The sequence below is a fragment of the Myotis lucifugus genome, unplaced genomic scaffold, assembly GCF_000147115.1.
Source record: "Myotis lucifugus unplaced genomic scaffold, Myoluc2.0 scaffold_1, whole genome shotgun sequence".
NCBI lineage: Eukaryota > Metazoa > Chordata > Mammalia > Chiroptera > Vespertilionidae > Myotis > Myotis lucifugus.
Genome location: NW_005871049.1, coordinates 19,864,445 through 19,883,709, shown reverse-complemented (window position 1 = coordinate 19,883,709; position 19,265 = coordinate 19,864,445). Strand labels below are relative to the sequence as shown.

Sequence of the window (19,265 nt, the reverse complement as noted above, 5' to 3'; positions counted from 1 at the left end):
AGAATGTAACATCTCTTGCTGAACAGGGGACATCAGCTGCCTTATGGTCTGTAGTACAGAAATACGCAAACAGGGCTGCATGAAAATCACTAGGGAAACTTCCAAACTTCCCACTCCAATCCCATGCCCTAGAGCTCTTGGCCGCCTCCGCTGCCTGATGACACAGGAAATGGCTGGCGGGACTTTCAGCGGGATTACATCTTCTCTTTTTCAGTTTTCCATCTTCTTTATTTCTCCCTTTAAAAGGGGTAACTGTCACTTGATCGTACTGTTACTGGGCCATTCCTTTTACATACATTTCTCTTCCCCTTGTAATTTTCTGCTTTCAAAACCCACAAAGCAGTTTAGAAACTAGGTCTCCAAATCTGCTTGTGTACGTGCAGATGGGCCTGTGCGTACACATCTGTGCTTTATGGCTTCGATTACGTCCACAAATTTCTTGGTTCTTATGTATATTCTAGGTCCATGAGTCCAGGTGGGTAAGAGATTACCAAGTCAGTTGTGCCTGTTTTCTTTTTCCTGAGCAAGGCATGCCTGCACATTGCATGTCAACCTGCTCTCTCAGAACCATTGACAACTCACCAGCAGTGCCCTGGGTGGTCTGAGAACAGCCTCAGAGGGCAGACACCCTTCCCCCACCAGCTCAGCACCAATGTTGTGATATACTGACACACCACTGTGTCATCGGAGCCACTTCAAAGGGCTCTCTGTGGCCCAAACATAGCAAAGGAAACGTAAGCATCAACCACTTGGCAAATAAATTACCTTGAGAAGAGTGCGTCTCATGGGCTGCCCCAGCTTCTGAAACAGGCTGCTCTATCCTGTGTCTCCCAGTGTCTGTAGTGACTGACTCCTGGCACTTAGTCCTGTCCTGGGACACAGGCTGTCTTATTACTCCAATGCGATGTACTAGTCTAGCACCTGCGCGCACTTAATAAACATCTCCTGCATAAGTGACATCCCCCGAGGACCCAGTGATTCACATTGACCAGAACTGAGCTTCATTTTTAATTCTTCTCTCTTCTCTGCATGTGTCCTGAAGGCCCCAGAGAGAGGGGGCATTTGTAATGAAGACATAAAATAACAGATGTCACCAAGTAGCTGGGGCGCGGCGGGTGGGGGGGATGACCCACAACACCTAACAGGTAGTTTCATGAGCTCACACTCTGTCCACTACAGCAAGCTCGGGGTCCTTCTGCAGAAATTGAATCCAAAATCATTTAGGCGAAAGTCTAACTCCCTAACATTTTGCTCACTAGAAAAAAAGTAGCATTGATCACTCCAAATGGGCGTGTGGTTTCATCTTCCCTACTGAGCACAGCTGAGCGGACCGTCATGCGGTACTCCAGGAGCTGCCTTGGCACCAACAATGCGGCATCAGCGTGCCCTCCACCCCTCAGTTACACACCACCTTAATAAGCTCAAAAGCACAGCAATCAACTCTCCAGAATATAGGTCTCAGTCTTGAGGGCTGCCATGGGAGGAGGGCACTCAGCATCTATTGTTTACTATCTTAGGCTGGATAAATGAAAGATTTTTTTTTTAAAAGAAATCAAAGCTGCCATTTATAAGTTAAGAGGATTTAAGAAAGCACTTGGAAGGACAGCACTTACACAACGTGGTATAAATATTAAGGACCCAATTCTACTGAGCATCAAATTGCACACTCGTTATAAATCGAGGTCACACTCACCTTAAACTAATACCCGAACCAGGGAAATCTGGTTCCTTCTCTTTCCATTTCTTTTCTCCTCCATATTGTCAGAGCCCTTAGGAGCCTTTTATCCCAGAAAATCTTCTCCTGGCCCATTATCTTACTTTTCAGAATCTTCCTCTAATCCACCAAATAGGCAACCTCCTTCGCAAGGATGAGACCAGAGCCTAAGTGTGATCGCTTGAAAGTTAACAATAAACCAGGAGAAAGCAGCCCTGCTGTGCAGAAGGTAAAACGGAAGCTTCCACTAATGCCCCAAAGAAGGAGCATTAGCCAAACAGGAAGCAGCCTCGGATTCATGGTCCAATTACAAAAGATAAGCAGCTGTTGATAGTAAGACCTTCTGACTGTCAATATCAATTTATAAAGAATTGCAGGTAGTTACAAATCTACATAGAAATTCTAGAAGAAATAATAAATGAGGTTCTATTTTACCACCGTAGAGCTTAGAAATGTTATTTCTTACTAAAAGTAGAACAGAATGACTATCATTACCTAAGGAAAACTCATTCCTACAAACAAATAATTATTCTTGACAAGGTAAGTACAACTGTAAACCAAAATAGTATATCTGCTTAGGTACTCTTTTTTTTTCTGGTTGAGGTCAAATTGGTATATAACATTATATTAGTTTGAGGTGTATAACATAATAATTTGATCTTTATATACATTATAGTGATTGCCACAATAAGTCTAGTTACCATCCATCACCACACAATTGAACCCCTTCACATATGTCACCCACCCCCTAACTCCCTTCCCCTCTGACAATCACTAATCTGCTCTCTGTATCTATGAATTTTGTTGTTTTGTTTATACCTGTGTTTTGGTTTTTAGATTCTACATGTAAGTAAAATCATATGGTGTTTGTCCATCTGACTTATTTCACTTATGTCACTTAGCATAATATTCTCAAGTTCTATACACGTTGTTGCAAATGGTAAGATTTTCATATATATCTCACATCTTCTTTATCCATTCACCTATCGATGGACACTTAGGTTATTATAAGTAATGTCCATACTACTCAAAGCAATCTACAGACTCAATGTAATCCCTATCAATATTCCAATGGTATTCTTCATAGAACTAGAACAAATAACTCTAAAATTTGTATGGAACCACAAATACCCTGAATAGCCAAAGCAATCTTGAGAAAGAAGAACAAAGTGGAAGGTATCACATTCCATGACTTTAAACTATACTACAAAGCTATAGTAATCAAAAAGTATAGTATTGGCATAAAAACAGACACATTGATCAATGGAACAGAGTAAAGAGCCCATAAATAAATCCACACATATATAGTTAATTAATTTATGACAAAGGAGCCAAGAATATACAAAATGTGAGAAAGGACAGTCTCTTTGATAAACGGTGGTGAGAAAACTAAACAGATACATGCAACAGAATGAAACCAAACCATTCTCTTATACCATACACAAAAATTAACTCAAAAATGTATTAAAGACTTGAATGTCAGACTTGACACCATAAAATTCCCAGAAGAAAATACAGGCAGTAGATTCTTTGCCATAGGTCTTGTTAATGATTTTTTGGATCTGACTCTAAATAAGGCAACAAAAGCAAAAATAAACAAGTGAAACTACATCAAACTAAAACCTTCTGCAAAGCAAAGGGAACCATCAACAAAATAAGAAGGTAACCTACTGAATGTGTTACCTACTTACATATATGTACGCAAATCATATATCTGATAAGGGGTTAATGTTCAAAATATATAAAGAACCCAAACAACTCACAGCAATAACAAACAAACAAACAAATGAAATTCGATTTAAAAATGGGCAAAGGATCTAAATAAGACATTTTTCCAGAGAAGACATGCAGATGGCCAGCAGGCACATCAAAAGATGTTCAACATTACTAATTATCAGGGAAATGCAAAAAAAAAAAAAAAAACAAACACAAAAACACGCAATGAAATTACCTAACACCTATTAGATTGGCTATTATCAAAAAGACAAGAAACAGTGTTGAAGAGGCTGTGGAGAAAAGGGAACTGCATGCACTGTTGGTGGGGATGTAAGTTGGTACAACCACTATGGAAAACAGTATGAAGGTTCCTCAAAAAAATAAAAAATAGAACTACCATCCAACCCAGAAATTCCACTTGTGGGTACTTATCTGAGTGAAACAGAGACACTAATTTGAAAAGATCTCTGCATTCCTATATTCATGGCAGCATTATTCACAACGGCACTCTTATTGCTTACTATTCAGCCCACGTTGTAGAAAGGAGCCCTGATTCAGGTACTTAATTTTACTGCTCTCAAGTCCAGTTTAGTCTATGCTTTGAACTAAATCTCTTTCTTCACCCCCCTTTCCACCCTTCACTAGCCCTTACCTGTTCCACCAATCCCTTAAACTGGTGTTTTTCAAACTATAGTTTGAGACCCAAAAGTGGGTAGTGAAATCAACGTATTGGTTTACTAATGGGTTAGACCAGATTCAAATAGAAAATATTATTGTACATTGCATGTAGTAAAAGCACTGTTTGTGCAATCTGGTATACATATTTTATTGAAACTATATGTAATACAATATTTTATATATATATATACACATACACACACACACACACACACACACACACACACATATACATACACCTTGTTATATATTCAGTAAAACACACACACAAAAGCGTATAAGATAAATTTCTGGCTGTGTGTTACAGTCAAAATATCTGAAAAATACTGAAGAAGCACTGCAGTAACCAAGCCCATTTACAGTCCTTTCTGCCACCCTCTCACCCGCCAGTTCTCAGCACCACTGTCCTACACTCCAGACTGTGACCGGCGTGGTCTGGTCACATGCATAACTGAGATCAGGTCTCTGAGCAGGATGGCAGCTGATTCACAGTAAATTTACTCCTTTTTATCTTAGTCTAGGAGCTCCCACAGTACATTTCTTAAATTAAAATTTCAAGCTTCTCACATATGGAGAAAATAAAGAGTGCTGTCTTTTAAAGGGGGGGTGGGTAGGAAGGGAGGAGTTGACACTGTTATAAACTCTCTCAAACAGGAGGCTAGAGCTCAGCCCGCCATCGTGCCCACGCGGCAGCAGCACATTAACTTAATGCACAGCGTAGGAGTGAAATTGAGCATATAGACATTCCGACCTTTCTGTAATCAGCTCGCGTTGGGAAATTCCATTTGCATCTAAATTAGCACCAGAATCCTCCCTGTAATGGCAGGTTTATATGTGTCCTGAAAAATAAATTTCCCACCTGCTAACTGGTGTGTGTGTGTGTGTGTGTGTGTGTGTGTGTGTGTGTGTGAGAGAGAGAGAGAGAGAGAGAGAGAGAGAGAGAGAGAGAGAGAGAGATGAGAGATGCAGTCACATTGGAACAAACAGGTGGATCCTACCTTCTGTTGCTCAGGCAGGTGGCAGGCAGTGGGGTCAGGTGACTGTTGCACCCTCTCCAAGTTAGAAGCCACACTTATTAGGCATTTCCTTTATTAAGAGGAGAAAACTAGCAAACCAAGGGTTCAGCCGGGTCATCTGTGAGCCCTCAGCCTCAGCGGTTCCAACTGGAAAGTTGGGAACGAGACCCGGGTGAACACAGCCCACGGAATCCAGCAGTGGGGACCGGGATGATGAGGCTGGACTGCAGGAGCCAGGCATGAAGTGGTCTTTGTGGGGAACACAGGATGACCCTGCTGGCTGCTGCCACACAGAGACAAGCTGACAGGCAGGAGGCATGGCCACCGGAGTGCAGCCAAGGGCAGCAGCTGAATGGGCTCTTCCCAGCCATCTTCTTCCCTCCAAGGACACAAAACTGAAGAACACTCAAGTACAGAAGGGAAGGCAGACACCCTGGTTTTCAGCGAGCAGCACCTCAGCCAAAAACTCAGAACAGAAAACGTTCAATTATTCCAAGTCTGAAAGAGTCTGCAGTTGATAATGCAGGCTCCCTCCCGCCTTGCCCACTCACGCCTCCTGTTTATCCGGGACCTCAAGGCCACACACTTAAGTGACAGGACTCCCCCCGCCCCCCCAGAGGGAGGTTGGGGAGGTAAGTGGAGGTGACTTCCACAGTTGGTGAGTTTGGCTATTTATTCCTAAAATATCTGAGGAAGGAGGAAATTAACACGATGGCTACAAGGACTTCAGCAACATATTTTAAGGAAAAGATATTTATAATAAAGCCAGTCTCTGCCCTTCTTCCCCAGAATTTCTTCAATGTATCTGTAATGCATTAAATATAATAATTAAATCCATTAAATGTCCATGAACAGATTAATGAAATATCATTAGCTTGTACTTTCCCAGGGGAAGAGGATGGAGTAAACAAATGGCTTTTCAGAGTTCTTCCAGACCCTTTGTGGTGGAACACCTCACCCCCCTACCGTAGGGAAGGCAGAGCTGGGCCTGTGGGGGGCATGGCAGCATCACTCCTGCCTGGGCAATGGGGGCACTTCCCAGGCCCAGAGGCTTCCTTGCTGAGCACCACTCCCCGGCCCACACCCCCATGCACTCGAACCGGCCGAAAAGTGAGGTGTGTGAATAGACTCCTCTCCCAAGTACACGTCTGTTATTTGGGGTTTGGTTCATCTTTTTTACATTCCCCACTTTGTTCTCAGTGTATAGATGGCACTGTCATGAATAATACCGACTGTTATGGATGCTGCACTTTCTGGGGTTCCCCTCTGCCTGCACTTGCTGGCAATGGGAACACATCAGGAACGGCTCTGTGTAAGAAGCATGAAGTACGTGTGATGTTCCGCACAGGGCCTGGGAGGAAAGGTGAACAAATACAGCTCTAAGTGCTTTGCTGTTGTAAGCAGAGGCCGAAAGCGTTGGGAAACTCTAACTCAGACCTGCACCTCTGTGAGACCTGTCCCGGGAGTTAGGAGTAATGTGAGCCTCGCAGAGAACACGGTTGCCAGCACTGAGTAGAAAATGAGGTTTTGTGGTTTTCAGAAAGAGTACAGGCTTTGGGGCTACACAGACCCAAGTTCAAATCCTAACTTGTATCATGTTACTGAATCTCTTTGAGCTGATTTCCTCCTCTGAAAAATGGAGATAATTTACTATCTTTAAAAGAATTGAGAGGATTCCAGTTAATGTGCATAAATCTCAACACGTAGAGAGGACTCAGGAATGACGAAGCCATTCTTTTCTGATTTGGGGCATCCACCTTAAAATAAGCTGAATCATGGCAAGAAAGGACCCCGAAGTGTGTGGGGCAGGGGGGTATCTGGTGATCAGAGAACAAAATGTGCCTGTCTGCATATTTGGGGGCGGGGGTGGGGAGTACAGTAGCCCATATAGAAAAAGACCTACCTCCACTACTTCCACATCTCTGCCCAATTCCCTCCCAGGCATTTTGCAGAATCAGAAAGGGTGAGGTGGTCACATGGGATGGACTAGGACAGGCCCCGAAAGTAAGCGTGTCCTAGCACAGGATAGAGTTAGAGGGAGGACACTGAAATTCTCTACAATATTATTTGTCTGTAATTGTCAGTGGTAGGTAATTAAAACCTAGTTCTAATGGGCGAGCTGACCAGTATCTGGGAGCAGAAATAAAGCTGCCACCACCAACAACAACGCCCCTATCTGTGTCTGATAGACCCTTGCTGCAACTGACTTCAGTCCCTGCCCCCATAACATCAATATTCTCTCCTGTTGTCTGTCAAACACCTGTCCCGGGAGGAGCCAGCCAATGGCTACTCTAAAGCCTCCCTTCCTATCCCTGGGTGTATATAATTGTACCCTATTAATTCATCGTAATATAACTTATCAGAGTAAAAATCAATATATCATCCATTATATTTGAACCTCATCCAACAGAAATACTCCAAATATCACATAAGGAAGATATTTCATCCTATGGCTCTGAGGTCAGACTTAACAGGGAAGTTCTGAGGCATTTCACTTCAGAAGCAAAGAGCTGAAGAGCATCCCAAAGATCACTTGATCCATCCCGTTCCTGTTTGTTCCAGAAAAGGTCTTCCCTTTTGATTCGAACCTCTTAGTTGTCATGTGAAGAAACATAAACACAACAGGCACATCGCTGATCATTTGGCAACAGCAACCATGTAATTAAAGACATTCTCAGCAAGTCTTTCATTTAGCTCTTTGGGGCCACATAACCTTATGGGAACAGACTCAACCTAAGTCGAACATATATTTATTGTAAGGACTCTCTACCGGAAGGCTGGGGAGCCAGGCTCAGAAAGGAAGGGAGGTCTGATGCCGGGCAGCCAAGATACAAATACCCATTAACTCTTCTTCTAAGCGCAGACGGGATTCCACAGCTGCCTTCGGCAAGACAGCTCAGTGCGTCTCTCCTACCAGAAAGCATTCCTCGTGGTCAAAAGGAGACTCAGCCTGCTATAAAGTGAACCTGAATGTAAACTGTAACTGAAAAAGAAAGAAGACCTTCTGTCTATAAATGAAACCGTCTATGTAACGAATATAGCACTCTATGTGGAGCACAGGGGAGATCCAATACAATTTAGTTATCAGTAAAAATAAAACAAAGTTAGCCTGCTCTCATGTTAAGAAGTGGTGATGAAGAAATGCTGCTCGCCCCCACCCCCCAACTCAACTTTCTTCTTTCCTACTTTGAAATTCTATTAAACCAGCCGGTGCCCTTTCTCAGTTTTCTTAATGCATTTATCCCTCCTTTCAGATTGCAAAGTTACTGCAGAAATGACTCTGTGTGACCTACAGTGTGAATTCTCAGAGCACCTGGTGCACTGGCAGGTACTCAAAGGGTAATCAATAAATGTGTCGAGAAGGAAATCGGCAGCCCTGGAACTAATAAAAACACCCTGTTGTCACAGCCCATGTCGGGATGCCTTCATTAGCAAGGTATTAGATTAATCTGACAGGACGTGAACAGCAGAGGAAATTTTTCTTTTATAGTGAATAGCACTGCATTGAAAATACAGAGCCCAACTTAGGCCATGCTCTCGAATTAAGGCAACCTAGTCAAGTGATCCTTTGGGGAAAAAAGGAATGCTTCCCCAGGCTTCCCCCTAATTTCTCTTCTTGATTAATAAGACAGTACTATTGAGTTCTGATGAGCCTGACCTTCCACCCAACAGTAGAGGGGAAATGATTTATGAGCCAGAGGCTCAGCCAGCAGCTTCTCTAGAATGAAGTACCTGAGGACAATTATAAGAAGGCGGCATCCAATGCCTGCCTCCCTCGCCCCCCCATTCAGTCTGCCTCCTGGGTTACATGTATCGCTTGGGGGTGGAGTTTGATACACAGGCCAATTCTCCTAGACATCAAAACTATAACAAAGGCAAGTTCTAGTGATAAAAGTCAGATTTCACTCCTGGCTTATTTTCCACGAGAGACGGAGACACCTCAGCACAATGGAAGACTGAGACGAGACAGAGGTGTCTGCCTGAACGAATTCAATCATCCTCGTCTTTCTGGTCGCTTTTCTCTGTTATCCCAAACCCACCCATGACCTGGCGCTGGACAGTCACACGGCAAGACACGCAGAGGACCATCCTGTCGGAGTTATTCTTTCTCTATCTCACCTGACAAGCAGGTCAGACACAAAAATGAGGGGAGGGTAGGCCCTTTAAGAAAGTCAGTGTAGGGCAAGAGAAAAAAATAAACCAACTATTAACTTCTTTTCTGTTTTCCTTGCTTTTTTGGTTTTCTTAGACTACTTCAAGACAAACCTGTAGGGCATTTGTTGCTGATAAATTGTTAATGTGCTCTTAGGAGACTGCAGGGAAAGAATAAAAGATTCACACCAACTTTGAGACCGGATTCTCCCTCCCCCTCCACATTTGTTCCCAAGAACACCTCCTGGCTGCCTTAGATAAGGTGGGCCTTGTGTGAGTTCTTTCCTGGATTTCTCTGTGAAGGGAGGGTGGGGGGGTGGGACCATTTCTATCTTTTCATAATTCAGATGCTTAAGAACCAAGTCCTTTGGTACAGCATTATCTTCTTCACGCACTTGTTGAAATGAAAAAGAAAGAAATCTAATTATCCATTTCAAATCAAAAGCAAATGCAAGCTTAAATTATAACCCTAATTTCCCTCTCCTACATGGGAGAGAAGTGACATGAAGCCCTGCACAGAGGTCAGAGATGAGGATCTGGCACCTGAAGTGGTTCAGGTGTGTGTGTGTGTGTGTGTGTGTGTGTGTGTGTGTGTGTGTGGTGTGTGTGTGTGTGTACAATGAATAAGTGTTGTCTCCAAACTTCTATTATTTTTAAAGTAGTAAAAGTGAGGTGAGAAGCACCATGCTAGGAAAAGAGGCCAAGTCAGTTATGTTTAGGGTCAAATACTTAAGGCTACTGCTAGGTTTCCTGGGACCCAATCTCTGAGCCAAACCAGCACATACGGGGCATTTCTGCAAATTAGGAAAAGGGTCCCTCCCTGGGCAGAGTAGTTGCCCAGACCCACAATTTGGTAAGTAGATGGCTTGGCCAGAGCAGAAGGTGCCTTCTGCCAATTAGATAGCGGTGCCGCTTCCTGTGGACACAGGCCCCTGCAAGGGCACACAGTCTGGTGAGCAGAATGGGAACTTCATCTCCCCTAATCGCCCCCTGGGCAGGGCATCCGTGTGCAGTGGGCAACCTTTACAACCCTATACCTGTCCAGCCTGTGTTTTTCCAATAATTATAGTAACAGAAACTTCTAGCTTCCCATCCATAGAAAGAGAATTTCCCCCTTGGGACTAAACCCTAACTTTATAGCTAAAAAAACTACATTTCCCTACTTCCTTTGCATCTAGGTGTGGCTGTAGATATCCTGGCCAGGGAAGTGTAAGCACAGTCAGTGTACGGAATAGGGAAGGATCATTAAACTGAGTTTTCTTTTACATAAAGGGAGTTTTCTATTATCAACAGATAATCCTTATGCAAACTGATACAGTGTTTTTTTCTGAAAATCAGACAATTTGCTTTTTGAGTAAAGCGCTACAGAGATCTCATCCGCAGCCTATAAACAGGGCATGGCATATGCAGGGTACTCAAAATTTATTTGTTGAGTGAATTGAATTGATAAATGAATGTTTCACATCAAGAGAAGGCCAAATAACATTTGCAGCCCATGATAAAGCAGAGACTCATCTCCTAACCCATTTTCCAAATAATCCACCCAGGCATGAGAACAATGGTTTTCAAATTTTTTAAAAACCAGGACCCATTATAAGAATTATATTCATAATGACATACAATATTTACCATGACCAAGTACAATGCATCCTGACATTTTCTATTCCATTTTTAAGTGCTAATTGTCACCCACCAAATTGACTTTTTGATTCATTCATGTGACAAGACTCTGTGTTTGGAAACTATTTTAAAACATACAGATGTACTTACTTATCTGTTAATTAACAAACAAGAACCAATACTAAAGTTTAATTTTTTAATTATAAACCTAAAATATTTTAAATTAATGGAAAGAAACAGTGGTAGAAACAACCAAAACATTGTGCTTATTTTGTCTGAAATTTTTTTACAGCAGTGAAATGTGATCACTTATGTCAGCCGTGGGCAAACTACGGCCCGCGGGCCGGATCCGGCCCGTTTGAAATGAATAAAACTAAAAAAAAAAAAAGACCGTACCCTTTTATGTAATGATGTTTACTTTGAATTTATATTAGTTCACACAAACACTCCATCCATGCTTTTGTTCCGGCCCCCTGGTCCAGTTTAAGAACCCATTGTGGCCCTCGCGTCAAAAAGTTTGCCCACCCCTGACTTATGTTGTGGGGTCTCTACAACATAAGATGAATATAGAATCTGCCCTGGGAAAACCTGCCTGGGCCTGGGGAGGAGCTGAGAGCTAGCTGACCCTCCTCCCCTGTGTCAGCTCCTGCTCCCTCTCTTAGCACTCCCAAAGCCAGGCTGTCCTTCCTCCAAGTTTGACTCCTAACTGTCTACCCTGGATGGTTAACTACTTATAGTAGCTGTTCTCTCTCTTTGCTGATAACGGAATGAAATGTGCTTCCTTTCTAAGCTGTACAAATGAAAATTTAAGGAAGAAAAAGGCATCACAAGGTAGTAGAAAATGGACTGCAGTGGACATATATAAAACACTTGTGTTTTAATCCTTCGTATCTGGTGACCTCGGGCAAGGGATCTTTTGGCGTCTCAACTGGCTGTGGAACGAGCGTGGTGTCTGGCCTGCCTGCCGTGTAACCCAGCACAGTTCGTGATGAGATGGGATGGAAGCTTCTGTGAAAAGTGTCTTCCTCTGCAAATTTTGATGCAATATAAAGAAGTGAGGTTCTATAAGATAATAGAAGAGCACTCTAGAACTCTTAGAGGGCTTCCTAATGTAAATATAAACCGGCCACATGAACCTGCTGTAGATAATGTTAAAGAATTTTCAAAAATCGCCTATTTTGTATCCTCTATCCCTCTCACATATATTATGTTCATAGACTCTGAATATTTCTTTTCAAATCATGAGTTTTACTATTCTCAGCTGTGAAATGGTGATGTTGAACCAGATGATCGATGGTCTCAGTTTTAAAAATCTGAGATTCTTCGATCCCATGTCAGTGACATGAAACAAAAGCTAATTTCGGGCCCTGGCGGGGTAGATCAGTTTGTTGGAGCATCATCCCAATACACCAAGACTGTGGGCTCAATCCCTGGTCAGAGCACATACAAGAAGCAACCAATGAATGTATAAATAAGTGGAACAACAAATCAGTATTTCTCTCTCTCTCCCTCTCCCTTCGCCTCTCTCTCTCTCCCTCTCCCTTCGCGCCTCTCTCTCTCTCTCTCTCTCTCTCTCTCTCTCTCTCTCTCTCTCTCTCTCAAAATTAATAACATTTTTTAAAGTAGAGTAAGGTCTGGCCGGTGTTACTCAGTGGCTCATGGGTTGAAGAGGTCACAGGTCCATTCCCAGTCAGGGCACATGCCCAGGTTGAGGACTTGATCCCCAGTGGGGAGGCATATATATAGTAGGCAGCCAATCAACTCTCTCATCATTAATGTGTCTATTTCTCTCTCCCTCTCCCTTCCTTTCTGAAATCAATTTTTTAAAAACATGTATTTTTTTAAGTGGAGGAAGTACAAAACTTAAAAAAAATAATTCCAAAAGCTAATTTCAGTTCTTTGCCTTGGTAAATTAATCTCTCAGCATAATCAACACAGAACTCTATTCTAATGTAGTGATGAGGGTGCTAACAGCTTTCTTTTGATACATTTATTTAACCAATTGCATAATGGAGTGCTTTTCATGTGTACAATATACTAGCAGCTGAGGATACACAAAAGAAGTGAACTGTGTGGTCCCCAGTGAAAGCTCAGTAACAAAAATGAGAGAAATCAGGGTGTGCTTACCCACGTGCCCGGCTTCAGCCCCCTATGGGGACTCTACTGGGACTTAACAGATGAATATATTTTGGGCAGATAAGTATGAAGAAGAAAGAAAAATCCAGTAGGAACATGGTAGTAAGACTAGAAGACAATAAGGATACTGCTCTGACATCAGGTTTGCATTTGAAAATCATGAGAGAAGGGAAGTTAACAGGCAGGATGGGGTTGTATTAGGAGGAATTTTCAAAAACAACTGAAGGAGACTGGGCTATCTTCTGCAGGTAACAGGGACCCATTATAGGTTCTTGAGCACAGAAATGATGATTAAACCACCCCTATTTATGTTTTTATTATTAATTACTGCTTCCAAATTTGCTAGAAGTTAGAAAGATGGAATTTCTGTACAGCTGATAGGGAAAAATGAAGTCTCCAATCTGAATGTTTCCTCCCACATGCAGGATCTCCCAGCAGAGTCTAGCCTCCCTCTACCTCCCTCAATAACTCTCCCTGCAGGAGGAGGCGGAACTGGTCACTTTGATGAGCCTATCCCTTCCTCTCTCTTTTCTTCTGTGAGCCAGGCTGCCAGCAAGAAGTGCATGCTCCTCCCACTGCTGGTTCTGTGGTGCGCCTGGGTGAGTTTTTCTAACTCTGGGCTTCAATATTGGGAAATCTTGCTCACAGGCATAAACCCTATTCTCCAGCATCAGTTTAATCGGTAATAAAGGTGCTCTTTTGGTCTTCCGTATGCCTCACTCATTTTCCATAATCCTCCACTTGTCACAACTCAACTTTATACCTCAATGAGAATAGACTGACGTTTCTAAAACTGCATATTCAGTTTATACTGATTCATGCAAATGCTTTACACTGTAGGCCCAGAGCTTCAATGACACGGTACTGTACTCCAGACATGGCCAATTCATTGCAAATGAGATGAGTCCAACATGGCAGCACGCAGGCAGTCCTACCAGGGAACTCGACAGCGATTCAGAATTGATGGCTGTTGTACTAGTATTTGGGCCCTCACCACCATCCAGGCCCCTATTCTGACATCTCCTCAGCTTCCCAATGGTCCAGCCCTTTCAGGGTGTCCAAAACCCACAGCACTCCAGGGTATAAGTTAATACTAAAGTAATCCCCCAAAATCATATTTTCCCTTCTTCCCTACTAACTCCCTCCCACACTGTTTAAATCAAAATCCATATTCTACTTCCTCTAAGGTCAATAAGCAGGATAGATACAAGATGAGTTATCAGCGAAATGAACTTTCAGGGGAACAACTACATTTTAAGTGATTAATATGTGATGAGACTAAGCAAGATGGTGTTGCTTATATGAGGACAAAGACTGAGTCACCTTTCCAGCTGAGACCTCTGTTGACGGCCCTTTGCCACCTCAATTCTCAGCCACCACAAGCACAACTGGACACACAGGCCATGAAGCTACTTACATCCCAGGCACCTTTCCAAAGGAGGAAAAAAGTTAATTATCATTATCATTAATTATTACTACTATTAACAAGAGTTCTAGAGAAACTTTTAAAAAATATATCTTTATTGATTTCAGAGAGGAAGGGAGGGAGAGAAAGAAACATCAATGATGAGAGAGAATCATTGATGGGCTTCCTCCTGCACACCCCACACTGGGGATCGAGGCCGCAAGCCGGGCATGTGCTCTGACCCTGACCGGGAATCAAACAGTGACCACCTGGTTCATAGGTTGACACTCAACCACTGAGCTATGCCAGCTGGACTGAGCAGAAGTTCTAGAAATAGCTAGAGTCCCATTTTTGTGGCAAGCACTGTGTTAGGTGCTTTACACATATTACCTGAGTTAATTCACCTTAGTCCCGTAAGATGGATATTAGGGTTCTCATATGACAGATAAAACTGAGGCTCAAAATTTGAGTCAAAAGTACACAATCAGTGGCAGAGGCCAGAGTCATCAGAGACCATGTATACCTGATACCAAATTCTATGTTATTTATATTATTTTGAGAAGCCAGGACAAGAATTCTAACAATTCCATAACACTCTCATCCTCTGCCCTCTAAAAACAGAGCAGAAATACTTCAAAACTAAATAACTGTATCAACTATGTGGGCTGATGAAGGTCAAGGACGCTGTTATAAGAGTTAAAGTTACAGCATTTTGGAGTATTTATACCCATGTCTGTCCTTCTACCATCCCATCCCTCCTCCAACCAATTCAGCTACATGTCTCAGGAGCAAGCTGCTCCCAGTGACAGATCAGGACGTTACTCCAGAAAACAGCTTCTCCAAACAACTCCCTGAGCACCTGACTCTCCAAAACCACAGAAAGAAGTGAAATGGGGATGGGGGGGATGCTCTTAAAACCAACAAGAGAAAAAAAATGTAATGTGAGACACCAATATTCCGACTGTGCCAACAATATGGAATCAATGTACTCAGATGAGAACAATTACAATAATGCATTAAACTGCCACTCACAAAACTCTGGCCTTCACTGCGCCTGGCTGTCCCTGGAGAGTTCCCATCCCTCAGACCTGGGTTGTGCATCAGGACTGACTCCACCCCTACCAACTAGACATGTCAACATGGAGTCACTTAGACCCACTGATAACTTCATTACTCCAATCGTAACACAGGACAACCTCTGTCTCCAAGGAGAATATTGGTTTTCAAATATGTATCTCCAGTGTTCAAACTTGATTTGGAATCCAGTGATGCACAACACTCTCAAGGATCTACAGCAGTGGTTCTCAACCCTGGCTGCATGTTAGAACCACCCGGGGAGCTTTTAAAAATACCCATGCTCACGCCCCACTTGGATATGGTTAAAGCAGAATCTCCATAAGTGAGGCCATAAGTGAGGATTCTCTTGTTGATTCTATCACAATGACCCAGTATCACAAAGATGACTATACTGCAGGGGTGCTAAGGTGCCATTTAAAAATATTTCAGATTAAAAAATCAATAAAATATATTAAAAAATAATAAAAAATAAAAGTATTTCAGTTGATAGAGTGGCAAGAGCTAAAGCAAACAAACAAACAAACAAAAACAGCTGGTTGACCAGTACTTCACAAATAAAAAGATGATCAATCACATTCTTCCCAAAGAAAACTCGGGCCTGGGAGGTAAAGGAGCATTTCAGATCACAGGGAAAAGTCAGTGGTGAGATCCCCTGTGCTACCCACTCAGTCATCAAGTCATCCTGCTTCACAGATACCACCTTCTGCCACCTGCCACATAAGTACTTTGCAGAGCTTATGAAAACATCTAAAATCACTATTGAAGGAAAACAAAGGGGTAATTTGGAAACTTCCCAAAATTCATTTATCCAGTTGGGTACTAGATTACTGCACATGATTGAATATGTTAATTGCCCAATGAAGTACTACTGGATTTCCCAGGAATATTAGCAGGATTGGACTAGTTCTCAACTACGATGGGAAGGCCCATTACAGAAGAGTTAATGTTTGAATAACTGACCTAGAGAATCCAAGCACTGGTGGAAAAAGCAAGGTTGATATATTGCCCACTTCCTTACCCTCCTTCTACCATAAAAGAAAAAGAAGGAGAAGGGGGAGGGGGTGGAGAAGGAGAGGGGGGAGGGTCAATAAGGTGCCTTGTTTTCAGCACTATGAGGCACAAGTGACACACCATCATTCCTAGCTGCTAACCTCACTCTCGTGATGTGAACAAAGGGTTGCATGTGAGAATCTACAGATTAATTACTTAAAAATATTGTTCCTCTCTTCTTTTTAAAGTAGAGCCACCAGAATTTCAGACCTGAGAGCCTCTGAGATCCACTAGAGGGTGCAAGCTCTCCTTCTGGAGCAGACTGAGCTGAGGAAAAACTCCAGCAGGGGTGCACCCAAGCAGCCACACACTGCAGAGCAGCCTTCCAAGGAAGGGGGTTTCCTTTCTAAGAAACCGTTGAATTAACAAAAGCATAAGGAGAATGTTTCCTAAATTCTGCATTGGGAGCTCAGGAGTTAACTTATGCCATGGAAGGAATCATGGAATTAAGATTTGCTTTGGAGAAGGGCCATGAAAATAGATGATACCAAGGCTTCGAGACTTGGAAATGAATTTGGGTTTTGGTCCAAGGTTGCCTGGTATCAGCTGTGTGAGCAAGTTGCTTAACCTCTTTAGTCCTCAATGTCTTTATCTGAAAAACAAGGAGCTGGGACTAGACAATCTCTGAAATGATGTCTAGTACTAAAATTCTATGAGTACATAATGTAATGTGTTTCCATCTCCAATTTAATCTCTTCGTGTAGATTTGGCAAGGACATTAAACTAAGGTATTAGTAATTCATTTATTGAGAAAATGAGATGTTATTAATCCATTCACTGAAAAGCATGTATGGAGTGCCTATTGGGCGCCAAGCATCAGGCTAAGAGCGTGTCAGGAAATAAGGACACGGAGACAAATGAGTCCTTTACCCTTATTCTACATATAGCTCCTCTATGACATTGAAATCTATGGACTTCAAAACTCTCAACTCCTAAATTCTAATAGAATTATACCTTCAAAGGAAAAACCGTGTAGCTAAACCTACTAGTCCTCTATTAAAGCATTTAACACAAATATAAATACCATATAGTTTGATGTCTTGATACATAAACATGGCAATGACATATGCCAATCATAGGCCACATAAGCTCAAACAGTGAAGTTGCCCACATCATACAACTTCATTTCCAGATGTTGAGAGCACATTTAAAACATCCATCTTAGAGACATCACTGATCCTTCAGAAATCTTTTTTTGTTCATTTTCCTTTGATTATTTCTATAAAATATCCATATATTTCATTCTATTTTTCCAGCAATATTTGAAGTCATTTCTCTGGACTTCCACAATAGTTAAGAGTTGCCTCACTTTCAGCAGCAGCCATCTCTAGTCAATACGAAACACCCCTCCCCTCATGCACCTCACTTTTCTCCCACTCCATGCCACCCCAGAGTGCCAGCTGTCAGCCAAACATCAGTTCAGCAACCTGACCAGACCCGACCCGACAGCCCTAAACTATTTAATTGCTCCCCAGCTTTCTCTCTCACTCCCTCACAATAGCTCTACACACATGCAACTCTACTTGTTACCATATCTATGTTCACCCATTCCCTTATTTAAAAAACATAAAAAATACCTATATGTACAAGGAGGTGTGCCACATATGCTGCTGTAATATGAGTTCAATGGATGAATGAACAAGCAAATATGTGTGGCCTCTGTTCTCATGGTGTTGACGATCTGGGAGGAGAAGTAAGAAGCATAAAACCCATAATGATCATACAAAGTGTCCCCAACCAAACTCTGAAGAAGTGAAGAGTGGCTGCCTACTCCTGGCTTGATCAGAAAGACTTGCAGAAGGAAGGGGCACTTGGTTTGGACACTAGAGGATGAGAAATGTTTGGATAAGCCTGGTTGGAGGAGAAAGGCAACGTCAGGGGAGGAAACGCATAAGCACAGGCATTTCACTAGAAGGCTAATTCACACTCAGTGTACAGCACAGGGCCCAGGATAATGGAGAAGTAAGTCTATGAGAGGCAAGTGGGAGGAAGTTTGGGATTAATCTAGAAAAAGTTAAAATAATTGAACTTGAAGGAGTCTCTCTTAGTATTTCTTCTAATACCTTGATGTCTATAGTTCTCTAGCTATTTCCTCCTGGCAATATGCCAAATTTTATATCACTACAGAATAAATAAAAATATTACAGTATAGTATTACATACCAATGAAAAGACAGCTCAGCAATCTAAAATTATGATTTTCCAACAAGTATATAAGAAAAACAAACACAGTGATAATAGAGTGAACACTCACTCTGTGCAGGCACCATTTAAAGTATCAACTTATTTCACCCTTACAAGTTCTATAAGGTGGGCACTATCGTTATCACCCCATTTTACAAATGAGGAAAATGGCTCAGTGAGGGTAAGGTTCTGCCCAAGGGCACACGGCAAGTGGCAGAGCTGGGAAATCAATCTTGGCTGTCTGACTCTGAAGTCCACACCATATTAAACCCTTAGCAAAGAACTTATTCGCTGGATACCTGGATGGCTAGGTTTATGTCAATGAATAAATCTGCCTTCCCTTTTGCTCTCTATTTTAAGTCTATTTGTTTGGGCACAGCATTAGACCTAGCATTACAGAAATACTGCAGGCATGGTAAAACATAGCTCCATAAGAACAAGTAGAGATTAATGCTAACTAAGCGAATGAAATAAGCCAGTCAGAGAAAAATAAATATCACATGATCTCACTCACTTGT

General features: G+C 42.3%; 1 protein-coding gene across 12 annotated transcripts in view; it reads right to left on the bottom strand.

The window, feature by feature from the left end:
- Positions 1-19,265, bottom strand: part of FAM160A1 (family with sequence similarity 160 member A1) — a 195,330-nt gene that overhangs the window by 25,387 nt on the left and 150,678 nt on the right. The window lies entirely within an intron of this gene.